Below are 16,037 nucleotides of genomic sequence, written 5' to 3'. Positions count from 1 at the left end.
ATGATTTTAAGTAGCAACATAAGGTGAAATGGAATGCTCGGTTGGTCAAATATCGAAATCTATGATGGCACCATCGGATTATGAAACGCACAAAATTTCTGATTTTCTAAAAATTTGTTTGGAATTGGACCCATGTATGGCCTGCATAAAAGGTAGAGGATGACTTTCAGGTTACGTGAAGAGAGGAGAACAAATGGAGGACAGGTGGCATGTATAGAGAAGTGGGGAGAGCTAAGTAGCAGCTTTTGACAAGCTGTAAGAACTTTGGGATATGGACGGGCACAGTTTTGCAGATACGTACCAAATGCATCGCAAATTCCCATAAAATCTTGCCAACTGCCTACTGAATTAGATGAATTTCAGACTAGTGCTTAAGTTAAAAATTGTCACTTTGTTGAAATTGCTTTTGTAAATTACAGCAGGGATTATTTAAAACTTTTAATCACAAATGACTTTTTTACCCTTCCAGGAGGTGGCAGTGAAGGAGCAGTTATCAGGGAAAGGAAAGCTACATCGGAAGAGTTTAAGTTCACCAAATGTTCACAGAGTAAGTTGCATTTTTGAATTTTTTTTTTTCTATTTTTTACTGCAAAATCTTTTGATCGAGCAAATTTAAAAACAAAAAACAAAAAGCTTTTTTTATTGCACATAACAGAAAGGGGACATTTATGACCGACACCCATTATATATTTTATGTAGCAACATTAAGCACTGCCAAGTTAGAACAAGTTTATTTTTCTAGAGATGAAAAGCCAAAACCTTAAAAAAGGAAATATTTTAAATCACAAATCAGCAGTACAATTGAATAAAACAAACAAAAAAAACAGTAATTGAGCTTTAGTTAAGTGACTGTGCCTATGTCTGAGTGGAGCATCCTGGGAGAATTATGTCATTAGTCTGCTGCAGGCAGGAATAAAGCATTTCCATTCTCCTTTCCCCAGTAATGGCAGTAGGATTGTCATTTTTCATATCTACCCAATTTAACAAAAAAAAGTCCTGAATTAATACATTGAGAAAATATTTAGGAACACACTATGGAATCCCTTTAATATGTATTTTCTTATTGACCAGCATGGTCACCTGGCCATGTTGGTCAATCACCACTCACTGTTGGGTGCATTATGGTGCTCCACAGCCATTGGGGCTGTGTAGAGAAGTTTGAGTGTGCGGCCCCTTTGAAGCAACTGGCAGGGGCAGTAAGAGAGTGGCATTGAAACCGGTAAGTGCAGGGGGGGTGAGGAGAGTTTCAGAGTTGGTTCACCTTTTTATTAAATGATGAATTTGCCCTTTGAGCAATTAGACATAGTTACTTTAGTAGCTAATCTGCCCTGCCTCAAGTGGCCAATTTGCAAATCCTGATATGCAATACAATAACTAGAATATGGAAGAATAAAGATTGTGTAAAGAGGACATGTGCTGAACAAAAAAGCAGACAGAAGGCAAAGATCTAGACACCAGTATTGCATGTGGTCTCCCTGCAGCTGATCATTTCTCCATTACAAACCTACCATGCCTTGTTCTGCAATGCTTCTCGGTGTGACAGTGGCCATATTGGTAGAGGCTGGGCTTTGCTTCCTCATGTCAGAGCTACCCCCCTGATGACTGCTGTGGTAATTATGAAGAAACCACAGCAGAAGAGGTCGAGGATGCAAAGATTGACAGAATGGATAAAGCAGAAACAGGGAGATCCTTGCACTGATGGTCTTCAGGTAAAGCTTCCTCTCCAGCAAGGAGAACAGTGATCAGCACAGCAGAGTCATCACTAAATCTCACCCGAATCTGGTGAGACCAGCAGTCAGAGGCAACAGTTCCTTAGATCAGGGGTTAAAATTTCGAGCCTAGACCTACTATCCGGTCTCAAAACTTACTCTCCACCAGTTGCTCCACCCAACCTTGCCCAAACCCCACTCCAGCCCGCCCCCAATCACACCCCCTTAAAGTTTATGAAATTACATTTTTCTTTAGAATAAAGAGTCCAAAATATAAAACTGTACACAGTAATGTAGATCGCTGCTCCCCTGTACTCCATTATAGTGAGGACATGTATACAGTAATCATTACTGTATACATGTTATATCACTATAATGGAGTACAGGGGAGCTGGGATATACATTACTGAGTAATGTATATCCCAGCTCCCCTGTACTCCATTATAGTGATATGACATGTTGTATACAGTACTTACTCCTAGTACCTCCAAGTCCCCCGCGGCGGTGGAGAGGGTGCCTCCTCTCAGCGGAGCCGAAGAAGCCGGAAACCAGAAGTTGTAAACGGGCACTCGGCTTAACAATGAGGCTTGGAGCGCAGGTGAAGTCGCTCCATGCTTCATCTGTGTTTGCCGCTCGCCACAGAGGAATTTCTCCTCGCATTTGGCGAGCGGCTTTTGCAAGCCCTGCCTTAGATGATATCACACTGCAGATGTAAGGCTTAAGGCACTGGACATGCACACCTTTTTTTCAGAAGTGATTCAAGACCCGGGAGGTTGCTTACACACAATTAATATTTCTACATAGATGTTCCCTATTAAATGGCATTTCTTCACTTTGAGTTTCTGTCCACTTTAAAGGTAAACTTTGCAAATAGAACATCCAATATATGCTCCTGGAAAATAAACAATATTTTCCCCTCTACAGCATTGTCCGTGATCATCCTACTTTTGATCATGCAGATGAATGCTGCACAAACTGTTCAATCAGAGAATATTATCTAAAAACAAACAAAAAAAAGTTCATAGCTAGGCTAACTACTAATACAATTTTTCTAAACCATTGTATCCTATTGTGTGTGCCATTTTCTCTTTTTACAGCCAGGTCTCGTATAGGCCTTGACCTCTTAGTATATCCATCACTGACATAAAACATTTTCAGTGGCAGGGATGGAATAATAATAATTTAATGCGTTCATTATCATATTATATCAAATCTACATGTAGTACAGAGATCACTGAAAGCATCAAATTGCAGTCCCAGTAAAATAAATGTAGGAAAGACACTTGATTTGGAATGTTATTCTCTTTGAAAGCTGCTCTCTGCTCAGCTTCTGTGAAGTTAAAGGTTGACATATGTTTCTGCTCTGGCAAAACCAGTCTCTAAGCAGTCATCTGAAAGGTGGGGAATACGGGGTGGTGGGGGAGGGGGGGGGTTTATCAGATGGAGGCTGAGCTTTCTGCATAGAAGACAAAAGAAAAAAGGTTCTGAAGCATATGTGCATTTCTCTTAAAGTAAATGAAAAGATTTCAAGAAACATTTCCTCAATTCCTTCCTTACCCCTTCAATACATAGACCTGTGTTCCCCCTTCCAGCAGGCCCATACTTACCATTTCTGATGGCTTTGGCCTCCTACAATGTCTCTAGCCCAACCAGTAAAAATCTGGTGTGAGCAGCCTGTGCCTGCTCTTTAACGTCCCATGGACTTAAAAAAAAAATAATTCCATCTATGCCTCCTCAATACGTAGAGGTTTCTTCTTCCAACAAATCCATACTTACCATTTCTGATGGCTCTTGCCACATGCAATGTCTACAGCCCAGTCTGTAAATATCTAGTATCAGGCAGCCCATGCCTGCTCATTAAGCCTCTGACTTGAATTTCCTCTGTGCTTCCTTAGCCTCCTCAATACATAAATTTGGTCCCCTCCATTCCTGCAGGTCCATACTTACCATTTCTGATGACTCCTGGCCATCTGCAGTGGTCTGCAGCCCAGCTGATAAAAAGCTAGTGGCTGTAGCCTCAGCTGCAATGCACATGAATGAATATAGATCTTGACGCATAGTAAACACAGTTGACTATGTGTCAGTGATGAATGAACAGAGATGCGATCAGTACGGATCGCTGTCTGTGTTCAATAAGGAAAGGAAGGAGGCTGGTAAACACCCCCACAGGGTAACATTTACAATTTGGCTAAGTGTTTTTTTTTTCCTCTTTCCAGTTATCAGGCAGCCGACAGGACCTGGGAGGTCATCAAAATCTGGCCAACAACAGGGTAAGTGCTTGGAGAAATAAGTCTCTCTGGGGGCGTATTAGCGGTGTACAGCAGGCAAAATCACTCTGAGAAAAAATTTTGTCTCGGTTACGTGAGGCTCTATCATACAGTATATTGTATTTCTTTCTCATCCATTGAGGAACACATGAAGTCTTAAACCTCCTCAGGTCTCCTCAACGTAAACTAATTGGACATGTGAGATTAGTCTGGAAGTAACCTCCAGGCTTTGGGTTCCACAAAGAGAACTTTCCAGACTCCATTCTGGTAGAACTTAGCCGCAGAACGGTTTACAGGTCTATAGGTGCTGGCATTGGCTCACTCTGAAGACACTGTGAGTGGGCCGCTGGGCTAGGTATCAGGAGCTCCCACAATCACTTAGGTCACTGAGGCCTTTTACTCCCTGTTTCCTCTGGTTTTGCTTCAGAAGGGCAGACTGGAAGGGGCAATATTGCCTTAGATCTCACACTGCAGATATCCAGCTACAGAGCAAGGGTGCCTAGGCATAGGAGGTTCACTGCCATTTTCAGGAGGAATTCAAGACAATGGGTAGATTTTTTTTCAGGAGACTGCATGCGTGCAATTGACATCTATGGATGTTTCCACCACTTTGAGGCCTTGAATGCCTTTGAAACTACAAATTACCTATGTGTACTTTAACCCTTTCAGGCTGACTGACATTTGTCATATGGTATCAGAAGTGGGGAGTTATACACACAAGCCGGCTATCAGCTGTCAGGGGAAAGTGATCATGCATCTTTTGGTTCCATGCCCCGCCTTCACCTGGCAGGGTTCCTGGACTCCGCTGTCCCACCTGCGGGCCTTGGACCGCCATGATGGGTGCACTGGTTAGAGGGGAGGCGGGCCAATTATTATTATTATTATACAGTATTTATAAAGCGCCAATAGTTCGCTCAGCTCTGTACATTACAAAGGGGGACAGAACATGTGACAGAACAATACCAATACAATGCAAAACATGAGGGGATCGAGGGCCCTGCTCTTTCAAGCTTACAATCTAGGAGGGAGGGGATGGTGGCACAGGAGGAGATAGCTGTGGGGGATGGAGTTGTAGGAAGAGTGGAGGAAGGCGACAAGTTAGCAGGGGTTGGGGTAGGCTTCCCTGAAGAGATGGGTTTTCAGGGTGCGCCTAAAGGAGAGGAGAGTAGGTGATAATCTGATGGGTTGGGGCAGGGAGTTCCAGAGGATGGGTGACACCCTGGAGCAGTCCTGGAGGCGGGCATGGGAGGAGGAGACTAGGGAACTAGAGAAGGAGGTCTTGTGAGGAGCGGAGTGTGCGTGCCGGGCGGTACTTGGATATTAGGTCAGTGATGTAGTTCGGGGCAGTATGGTGGACAGCTTTGTACGTCAGCGTTAGGATTTTGAATTTGATCCGTTGCGCAATCGGAAGCCAGTGGAGGGATTGGCAGAGGGGGGTGGCGGAAACGGAGCGGTTGGAAAGGTGAATGAGTCTGGCAGCCGTATTCAGGATGGACTGAAGCGGGGATAGCCAGCGGCGAGGCAGGCCAGTGAGGAGGGAGTTGCAGTAGTCGAGTCGTGATATGATGAGGGAGTGGATGAGCTGTTTAGTGTTTTCTGGAGTTAGTAACGTGCGGATTTTGGCGATGTTGCGGAGGTGGAGTCTGCACGAGCTTATTAAAGATTGGACTTGGGGCTGGAAGGATAGGTTGGAGTCCAGAATGACACCAAGTACTCTGGGCTGCGGGGCGGGTTTGATGGTGGCGTTGTTGGATGTGATGAAGTCAATGGGGGGGTTGTGTCCGGGCTGGGGGGAAGACAAGAAACTCGTTTTTGGAGAGGTTCAGTTTAAGGAAGTGGAGCGACATCCAGTCTGATATGTCACTCAGCAGGTGTGTGATTCGGGCAGAGACTGAGGGGGTGAGGTGGGGGGTTGAGAGATAGATTTGTGTGTCGTCGGCATCCATTCATTGATCTCTTTTAACTAGATTGAACATGGAAGCAACATGTATTAAATCACTTCTAGATTCAACTTTCTCTGTCCTGGTCGCTGATGTGATGATAAAAGTAAATATAAAGTTACACCCAACCACTTAAAAACTTTCACCTCCAAAAAATAATTTTGAGCACCCTCCTCCCCCATGTACATGACCATTTGAACATAAACACGCACACGTCCGTGGCTTCAATGTATGAAAACATAGATTGTACCACATGTTAAATATTACTACTCAATCCGCAGTGAGAGCAATAATTCAATGCCTGTTAGTTACAGTTATCTCTTAACTGATGGCCTGTAGAGGCTTTTAAAGTGACTGTTGCAAAATTCTGCGTACCAGCATTCCCCGTAATTTCACGGATGCGTTCAGTTTTCAGGCATGACACGTTGGGTCTCTGTTTACTCAGTGCAAGCTCATCTTTTGTATTTTATCAGAAAATTTAGTAATATATTGTCTCTGTGACCGAAAATTCACTCTAGTGTCTTTTTTTTTTTTTTTTTTTTTTTTTACTGGAACAACCACCATTTTATTCTCCAGGGTCTCGCTTTCAGAAGACATGTAATGTTTGGGAGTTTTCACTAATCTTCAGACCTAAAATGATTTTTTAAGTGCGTGTAAAAAAGCTCAGAAATGGTGATTTAGGGATTAAGAGTTGAAGATGAGTGAAATTTCTTTGAAACCGTGAGTTGAAGTGGAGCTGCCGATTTTACTGCTCGGGGTGGGTCAGAGGGAAAGTGCGGTCACAGAATGTATTTGGGGAGACTCAGTAATGGTTAAACTCACATAGATCCCATTTCTACCACTGTGGATATTTTCCTTGAGATGATATCAAAATCTTCCTGGAACAGTCCTAACAAAAGGTATTGGTACTAAAAGAAACCTGAACAACAGATGTAAGGAGGCTGCCATTGCTAACCCTTCATTCTTGCCTGTCCTACTTAATCGGCGGTTTCAGTGTTTCACTAATCCAGCACAGATATGCTGATGAAGAGTTTTGACAGACTTCCCTGATCTGCATGCTTGGCCAAGACCAGAAACTTAGTGTTACTAAACCCACAACAGTAAAATCAGTCTGTATATGCAGTAAAGCATGCTTGTTATACTCACTATGGAATCTAAGGGGTTAATCCTCTGCATTGTGTAAAAATGCTGTTTGATCCTGTCTTCTCTGATCCTCCCGTTCTTCCAGTGCCCCCTCTTATCTCCTGATAAGACATGTGCACATGCTCAGTTTGGTGTGTATTGCTTGAAAGGGTTTTTTTTTTTCTTGGGAGAGTGCATGTGATCAGCACAGGGCCAACCAGCACTGTCCAGACAGGTCAGGGGTCTCACATCCTTCTAGATCAGAATGAAAACTCCTACAAGCTTTAACCAGTGCTCAGCTGGACACTGATAGAAGTCACAAGACTCCTCTAACTGCTGATGAGAAAAGGTATTTAGCAGTTTATATTTACTAAAATAATTGCATTTCCATGTTCTGTGTACTGTGGGAGGCCAGATATAGTGAATGAAGGGTCCTGGGAGACCAGATATAGTAAATGCAGGGTCCGGGGAGACCGGATATAGTGAATGCAGGGTCCGGGGAGACCAGATATAGTGAATGCAGGGTCCGGGGAGACCAGATATAGTGAATGCAGGGTCCGGGGAGACCAGATATAGTGAATCCAAGGTCCGAGGAGACCGGATATAGTGAATGCAGGGTCCGGGGAGACCAGATATAGTGAATGCAGGGTCCGGGGAGACCGGATATAGTGAATGCAGGGTCCGGGGAGACCGGATATAGTGAATGCAGGGTCCGGGGAGACCAGATATAGTGAATGCAGGGTCTGGGGAGACCGGATATAGTGAATGCAGGGTCCGGGGAGACCAGATATAGTGAATGCAGGGTCCGGGGTTTAGTACCACTTCAAAGGACCAACCTGGCAGCCAGTGAACCACTATTTCAAGGAGGTAGATTCATGCGGCTCTGTATTTATTATTACATCATTGTATTATTTATAATGCAGGCAGTTTTTGTTTTGTTTTTTAATTGTTGTTGGCCTCTTACAATACCTGTAGAGCATAGCTTAGACTGGGAGAGGGAGAAGCAGCATTGTGAATAGAGCCTAAGTGTCACTTAACTGAAGCAGAAAAAAATTTGGTCTCCAGCCCTGTCAGTCTAGAAAGGACTGTGCTGTGTGGCAGAGCTGTTCAGATTACAGGACTGGATGAACAGCAATGCAAATCATTTGACAGGTATCTATTTGTATCTATGTAAAATGTGCTTCCTTATATGTATTTCATCTGCGTATTTAGCTGTTTTGCTTGTAGTTCAGTTTCAATAAATGTGGAAGAATGAGATTCCTAATGACAACAGAAGATGAGCAGCCCTGAGCTCTAGTATAGCTGTAACCCCTGCAAAGCACAAACGGAGGATTTTTCAGCTTGCTGCCATCCATCCAGTACCATATTGTCGGTGTCAGGTGGACTGACCCTTTAATAATTGTTCAGATTCAGAGTTTGTTCCAAAAATCAATCAGCAGATTGGCTCAGAAAGCAAAAAAAAAAAGTCAAACACTTCACAATAAAAGGGAGCATTTTGTCTTTCCCGACTCTCTGCTTGAAGTTCCTTCATCGATACTGTTACAGGAAAGGCGGAATTTGTCTCACTACGAAATCATTTATCACTCCGGTGCTGAAGACAGGTAGTCAATCATTCAAATAAAGTCCGCTGCAGGCTGTCTGGAGCTCAGACCATTGTACCATCTGCAGATTTCTTGTTGTTCTCCCTACCCTTGACCACTAGATGGGGCAATAGATGAGCCTCTAGCTGTGGAGTTTTAAGATGGGAGGGTGGAAGGTCTGCTAGAAAAATTTGGGTAGAAATATTTGCAGCTGCTAGTAATATAAAACATTTCATCCAGCTTTGTTTGATGTTTTATTCCTTATGATATTTAGAGGCAGCAGATAGTGCTGTAGTCCATTGAAAACCATGTTGTGCGAAATGACATTTATTGCCGACTTTGTTCAAACTTACTTTAGATTGTTTAAATATGAAAGCAGGATTATAAAATAATATACACTGTATGATCAAAGGTTTGTGGGCACCTATCACACCTACTGTATGGGCCAAAATATGTGGGCCCCCTCCAAATGATTGAGTTCAGGTGTTTTCACTGAAGGGTCCTGTTAATGCTACAACATACAAAGACATTGTAAACAATTGTGCTCTTACAACCTTGTGAAAGGAGTTTAGTGAAGGCCCTTTTCTGTTTCATGATTGTGCCCCTGTACACAAAGCCAGCTCCATAAAGACATGGTTTGACGAGTTTGGATTGAAGGAGGAGCTTGAGTGTCCTGCGCAGAGCCCTGACCTCAACCCTACTGATCAGCACTGTAAAGACATGGTTTGACCATTATGGTGTGAAGGAACACGAGTGTCCTGCACAGAGCCCTGACCTCCACCTTACTGATCATCTTCACAAAGACATGCTTTGACCAATTTGGTGTGAAGGAGCATAATTTTCCTGCACAGAGCCCTGACCTCAATCCTACTGATCAGCTCCATAAGGACATGGTATGACCAATTTGGTGTGAAGGAGCATGATTGTCCTGCACAGAGCCCTGACCTCCACCTTACTGATCATCTCCATAAAGACGTGGTTTGACCAATTTGGTGTGAATGAGCATAATTTTCCTGCACAGAGCCCTAACCTCAACCCTACTGATCAGTTCCATAAGGACATGGTATGACCAATTTGGTGTGAAGGAGGATGATTATCCTGCTCAGAGCCCTGACCTCAAGCCTACTTCTCAGCTCCATAAAGACATGGTTTGACCAATTTGGTGTGAAGGAGCATGATTGTCCTGCACATAGCCCTGACCTCAAGCCTACAGATCAGCTCCATAAGGACATGGTATGACCACTTTGGTGTGAAGGAGCATGATTGTCCTGCACAGAGCCCTGACCTCAATCCTACTGATCAGTTCCATAAGGACATGGTATGACCAATTTGGTGTGAAAGAGGATGATTATCCTGCTCAGAGCCCTGACCTCAAGCCTACTTCTCAGCTCCATAAAGACATGGTTTGACCAATTTGGTGTGAAGGAGCATAATTTTCCTGCACAGAGCCTTGACCTCAAACCTACTGATCAGCTCCATAAGGACATGGTATGACCAATTTAGTGTGAAGGAGCATGATTATCCTGCTCAGAGCCCTGACCTCAAACCTACTGATCAGCTCCATAAGGACATGGCGTGATCAATTTTGTGTGAAGGAGCATGAGTGTCCTGCACATAGCCCTGACCTCAACCCTGCTGAACATCTTTTATAAAGACATGGTTTGACCAGTTTGGTGTGGAGGAACTCAAGTGTCCTGAACACAGCCCTGACCTAAACTGCACTGAATAACTTTGCTCTATAAAGACATGGTTTGAACAGTTAGGTAGGGAAGAACTCAAGTGGTTTACACAGATACCTGACCTCAACCCTACTGAACACTTTTGGGATGAATTGGAAAAGCAATTGTGAACCAGGTAGTCTCCTCCACCATCAGTACCTGATCTCACAAATGGACACAAAATCCTTACATTGGTGGTAGTGAAAATGGTTAAATGGGTTCCCTAAGAGTACTATAATGATAAGCAGCACCCAATAATTAAATTACTAGAGAGTTGGCTGCTTCATGTACTCTGTTATCCTGATTCCAACCTTTAAAGTGAAACTGTGGCCATGCTGTGGACGTTAAAGCGGAGTTCCACCCAAAAGTGCAAGCTCCGCTTGTTTGCCTCCTCCCCCCCTCCACTGCCATATGTAGCACCTTTTGGGGGAAGGGGGGATATCTGGTTTTGAAGTGAGCTGGAAGTTTGGCCCCCTGCTTCCTCCTGCGGTCTCCTGGGAACCTTCACAGGTCCCAGAAGACTTCCTGACCAATTGGGATGTGCAGAGTGACTCTCGCATGCACAGTGGGTACCTGGCTGTGAAGCCGCAAGCTGTCACAGCCTTGTGCCCAAAGTTGAGATGTCAGTGCTATGGAGAGAAGGGACGGCGCGGGTGAGCACATTGCTGGACCCTGGGACAGGTGAGTGTGTGTTTATTAAAAGTCAGCCACTACAGTCTTTGTAGCTGCTGACTTAGTAAACACAAAAACTGCTGGAACTCCACTTTAAAGGATTTACATATGCTTAATCAGCAGTAAATTGGATTTAAAATGAGTCCTTACTGACCTCTGTAACTGCAAGCACTGTGGGATAATTCATTATCAAAGTTCACAGCAGAGGGACAGATGTTCAAGTCTCTCTCAGCTGCACAGCTTACACTTCTCCCCTCCCAATGCTCTTGCTTTGTATTTACATATACTGTACGGCAGCCAAGCTACTGAAGGGAGGAGGGGCTGAGTTGGCATGGAGAACATTTTCAGTGTATATTACTGAAGTTAATCTGCTTTACATTTTGCCTTTCCCTGTCCCTTCCCAGTCGTCAGCTTTCCAATAGAATTATTAGGGCACCCTTAGGCACCCTGTCTAAGTACTGATCTCAAGAGCCCTCAGCCCTGATGAAAGAAGTGGGCTGCCTCTTGGGAGGTGTTATACAAGTATCAAAACCTTGGTGGACGTGTTTCAGTCTGGAGAAATGGGTTTTCAGTGCCAGGCTGTGCTTGCATATGTAAACCACCCTTAGTGACACCTGCATATAATGCTGAGCTTCCATGGTTGAAAGAACTGAAATCCAATGAATGAAAGGGGCTTACCAGGCACAGTCAGGCTGGGGAGAAAAGGGCTCGATAATGCTAAATGTTCTCCAGCCAGAAATTAGGCGAGCTCTATCTGGTTTGCTGCAGCATCCAATGCACATTGTGAGAAGCGCACAGTATGCAGTGAAATCAGAGTAAGCATTTTCGGTACAGGAGAGGAGCCGGTACAACTGTGCAAGACTTAAGGGAAGGCTGGAGTTTATATGTACAGATGAATTGCTGCACAGTGTCTACATCTACAGAGATCAATGAGGACTATTTTTGAAGTTTATTTAGTGCTTATTTAGACTGTAAATATTTGAATTGCCATGGCACAGCCTGAGATTCACTCTGGGTTGTTTATATGGAAGAGTTAATGGAGTCTGCTAACACTCTATCAGCTGAAGTATTATGGACCTCGTGAGATCCTGAGTAAGTAGGACATTGGACATGGCTAAGTAAAGTGGGTTAATGGTAGTTTGTTTTTTTTCATTTTGGTTCTGCGGCAAGGATCGAGGTTTTTGTTTTTTCACCCAGAGATGAACTTTTTGTTGTTAAAGAACCTTCATCTGAATTGCATTAAAATCTAGAGTCGATTAAGCCTTTACATGTTAGAAAAATATACAAAAGCTGAACTTCAGAAAGGTCGCACTTGAATGCTCTCCACAGAGATCGGGATAACCTCTTTTTCAATCAGCAATAGCCATCGAAATAAGTCTAGGGGTATCCAACAAATGACGGCTAGGGATAGCCAACAAATGACGGCTAGGGATAGCCAACAAATGACGGCTAGGGATAGCCAACAAATGACGGCTAGGGATATCCAACAAATGACGGCTAGGGATATCCAACAAATGACGGCTAGGGATATCCAACAAATGACGGCTAGGGATATCCAGCAAATGACGGCTAGGGATATCCAGCAAATGACGGCTAGGGATATCCAGCAAATGACGGCTAGGGATATCCAGCAAATGACGGCTAGGGATATCCAGCAAATGACGGCTAGGGATATCCAACAAATGACGGCTAGGGATAGCCAACAAATGACGGCTAGGGATATCCAGCAAATGACGGCTAGGGATAGCCAACAAATGACGGCTAGGGATATCCAGCAAATGACGGCTAGGGATAGCCAACAAATGACGGCTAGGGATAGCCAACAAATGACGGCTAGGGTTAGCCAACAAATGACGGCTAGGGTTAGCCAACAAATGACGGCTAGGGGTAGCCAACAAATGACGGCTAGGGATAGCCAACAAATGACGGCTAGGGTTAACCAACAAATGACGGCTAGGGTTAGCCAACAAATGACGGCTACGGGTAGCCAACAAATGACGGCTAGGGTTAGCCAACAAATGACGGCTAGGGTTAGCCAACAAATGACGGCTAGGGTTAGCCAACAAATGACGGCTAGGGTTAGCCAACAAATGACGGCTAGGGTTAGCCAACAAATGACGGCTAGGGGTAGCCAACAAATGACGGCTAGGGGTAGCCAACAAATGACGGCTAGGGGTAGCCAACTACATAGGCCTGGGGCTACCCAATAAAGAAGACAAGGGCCCCACAACAAAATATATTTAGTGCCACCCAATCAAAGACGCCTAGGACCATCCAAAGACATCTAGGGGTAGCCAATAGAAAGTATAAGGGTACCCAAGTTTCTCAAGCAGCTGTTTCTCTTCTAGTTATTCTGTGAAAGGTAACACTGCTTAAGCAACTCCATCAAAACACATTTTGTTTTTAATGCCAACAAAGGAATATTTCCTTGTGTCTACACAGCGGGGTGCCTGATTTAACAACGCACAGCCTAAAAATACATTGCTGGCTGTACTTACTTTCCTGTTTTATGTCCCTTCTCTTCTCAGTTAATGCTGTCCAAATATCTCCTTGAGTGCAGCAATCTCCTCCTCTCCTTCTTCTCATTATGAGCACATCTCCTCTCAGACCTGCTTTCAAGACTCGGCTCCTTACAGGAACATTTTGCTCAGAAGAACATGTATTCCTCATCCCAGGGGTGCTTTTCTAAATGGAATTTACTGCATAAATTTTATTATGACAGTAAACCATTCTGTCCTCTAACAAGAGAAGGGAGAGACTGGCTTCGGTCAGGCTTCGCCTAACGTTTCCTCCATTTTAAACCGGCAATTTGTCCTGTCACTGGGAGCGATTAGGAGATTTGTTTGACGTGCCCGATGTGCGCAGGAGCGGCGGGCTTGTCCCCAAGGTGAACAGAGTTGTTGGAATGGATAATGTGGTTTAGAAATGAGACACAATGGCAAAAAAGTCTACTGTTTCATGAACTTCTGTGTCGTCTCCGTGCTGCAGCTCTCCCAGAGTTAAGTGGGAACAAAACTCACTATGTGTGCTGCTTTAGTTCTCAGGATGTGTTCAAGGGTACAATCCCTAAGGGCCTATTTACATTTAAGTGGTCTGTTGCAGTACATTGATTCACACGCATTAACATACATTGCAATAAACAGTACGCCAACAGATGAAAAAAAAAACATGTATGACTTTTTTTTAACACCGTACTCCACAATGCTTAGTATATGGGTTGCGATGCACTACTGTACATTGGGCTCTATGGTACAGTGTAAATTATTATAATATACAGTATTTATATAGCACCAAAGGATTTGCTCAGCGCTGTACAGTAGCAAGGGGGACAGAACATGAGACAAGACAGAAACAATACAATACACGAGGGGTTTGAGGACCCTGCTCTTTCGAGCAATCTAGGAGGGAAGGGAAAGTGGTACAGGAGGAAATGGCTGTGGGGGATGGAGTGGTGGGAGGAGTGGAGGAGGTCAGTTGTTAGGTGAGGGTGGGGTAGGCTTCCCTGAAGAGGTGGGTTTTCAGGGTGCGCCTGAAGGTGAGGAGGGTAATTGACAGTATGATGGATTGGGGTTGGGAGTTCCAGAGGATGGGGGAAGTCCTGGAGAAATCCTGCAATCGGGCGTGGGAGGAGGAGATCAGGGAGCTAGAGAGTAGGAGGTCCTGTGAGGAGCGAAGGGCACTGGTAGGGTAGTATTTAGGTAGTTTCGGGCGGTGTAGTGAATGGCTTTGTAGGTCAGAGTTAGCCATTTGAATTTGATGCGCTGGGCAATCCTGAGCCAGTGAAGGGATTGGCAGAGGGGGGTGGCAGATGTGGAGCGGTTGGTGAGGTGGATGAGTCTAGCCGCTGAGTTGGACTGGAGTGGGGATAGCGTTTGTTTGGGTAGGCCAGTGAGAATGGAGTTGCAGTAGTCCAGGCGTGAGATGATGAGGGAGTGTACGAGTTGTTTAGCAGTGTCTGGGGTGAGGAATGTACGTATCTTGGATATGTTGCGGAGTTGGAGCCTGCATGATCTTGATAGTAATTGGACGTGAGGTAGGAAGGAAAGGTTCGAGTCCAGGGTGACACCCAGGACTTTGGCATGTGGGGTGTTAGTGATGGTGCCGTTGTTAGTAGTGATGGAGAGGATGGGAGGAAGACCAGGAGCTCGGTTTTGGACAGGTTTAATTTGAGGAAATGGAGTGATATCCAGCCTGATATGTCGTTCAGGAGGTGGGCGATGCGGGCGGAGAGAGAGGGGGTGAGATGGGGGGTGGAGAGGTAAATTTGTGTGTCGTCGGCATAGAGGTGGTAATTGAAGCCGTGGGAGTGTATTAATTTGCCAAGGGAGGAGGTATAGATGGAGAAGAGGAGGGGTCCGAGGACAGAGCCTTGGGGGACTCCGACAGAGAGGGGGAGAGAGGGGCAGGTGGCAGTGTTATAGGTGACACTGAAGGCGCGTTGGGATAGGTAGGAGGAGAACCAGGAGAGAGCAGCGTCCCTGATGCCAAGGGAGTGCAGTTTACTAAGGAGGAGAGGGTGGTCGACAGTGTCGAAGTCCGCGGAGAGGTCAAGAAGCAGGAGGACAGAGTAATGGCCATTAGCTTTGGCGGTTAACAGGTCGTTGGTGATTTTAAGTAGGGCGGTTTCTGTGGAGTGTAGGGGACGGAAGCCAGACTGTAGGGGGTCAAGGAGGTTGCTATCAGTGAGGTGGGCGCTTAGGCGATTGTAGGCCAGGCGCTCAAGGAGCTTGGAAGTGAATGGTAGCAGGGAGATGGGTCTAAGGTTGTTCAGGTCAGTGGGGTCAAGGGAGGGTTTTTTGAGTATGGGGGGTGATGTGCGCGTGCTTTAGAGGGGAGGGGAAAGTGTCCGTGGAGAGGGAAAGATTGAAGATATGGGTGAGGGAGCGAATGATGGGGGACGGGGGGGGGGGGGGGGTGACTAGAGGAGCTGTGAGGGGATAGGGTCCAGGGGGCAGGTGGTGAGGTGGGCTTCGATGAAGACCTTGGAGACCTCCTCAGGGGTAGCTGGGCTGAAGGAGCGGAGCTTTGG

General features: G+C 45.2%; 1 protein-coding gene across 1 annotated transcript in view; it reads left to right on the top strand.

Moving 5' to 3' along the window:
• LOC149441183 (kinesin-like protein KIF13B) overlaps nt 1-16,037 on the top strand; it is an 88,450-nt gene that overhangs the window by 17,472 nt on the left and 54,941 nt on the right. Inside the window, exons 2-3 of the mRNA XM_089657652.1 lie at nt 470-547; nt 3,926-3,979. The gene's annotated coding sequence lies outside the window, so the exon portion shown is untranslated. The remainder of the gene's footprint in view (nt 1-469; nt 548-3,925; nt 3,980-16,037) is intronic.

Source organism: Staurois parvus, unplaced genomic scaffold, assembly GCF_062004578.1.
Source record: "Staurois parvus isolate SC_StPar_1 unplaced genomic scaffold, SC_StPar_1.0 ptg001016l, whole genome shotgun sequence".
Lineage (NCBI taxonomy): Eukaryota > Metazoa > Chordata > Amphibia > Anura > Ranidae > Staurois > Staurois parvus.
This window is presented reverse-complemented; position numbering and strand designations above follow the sequence as displayed.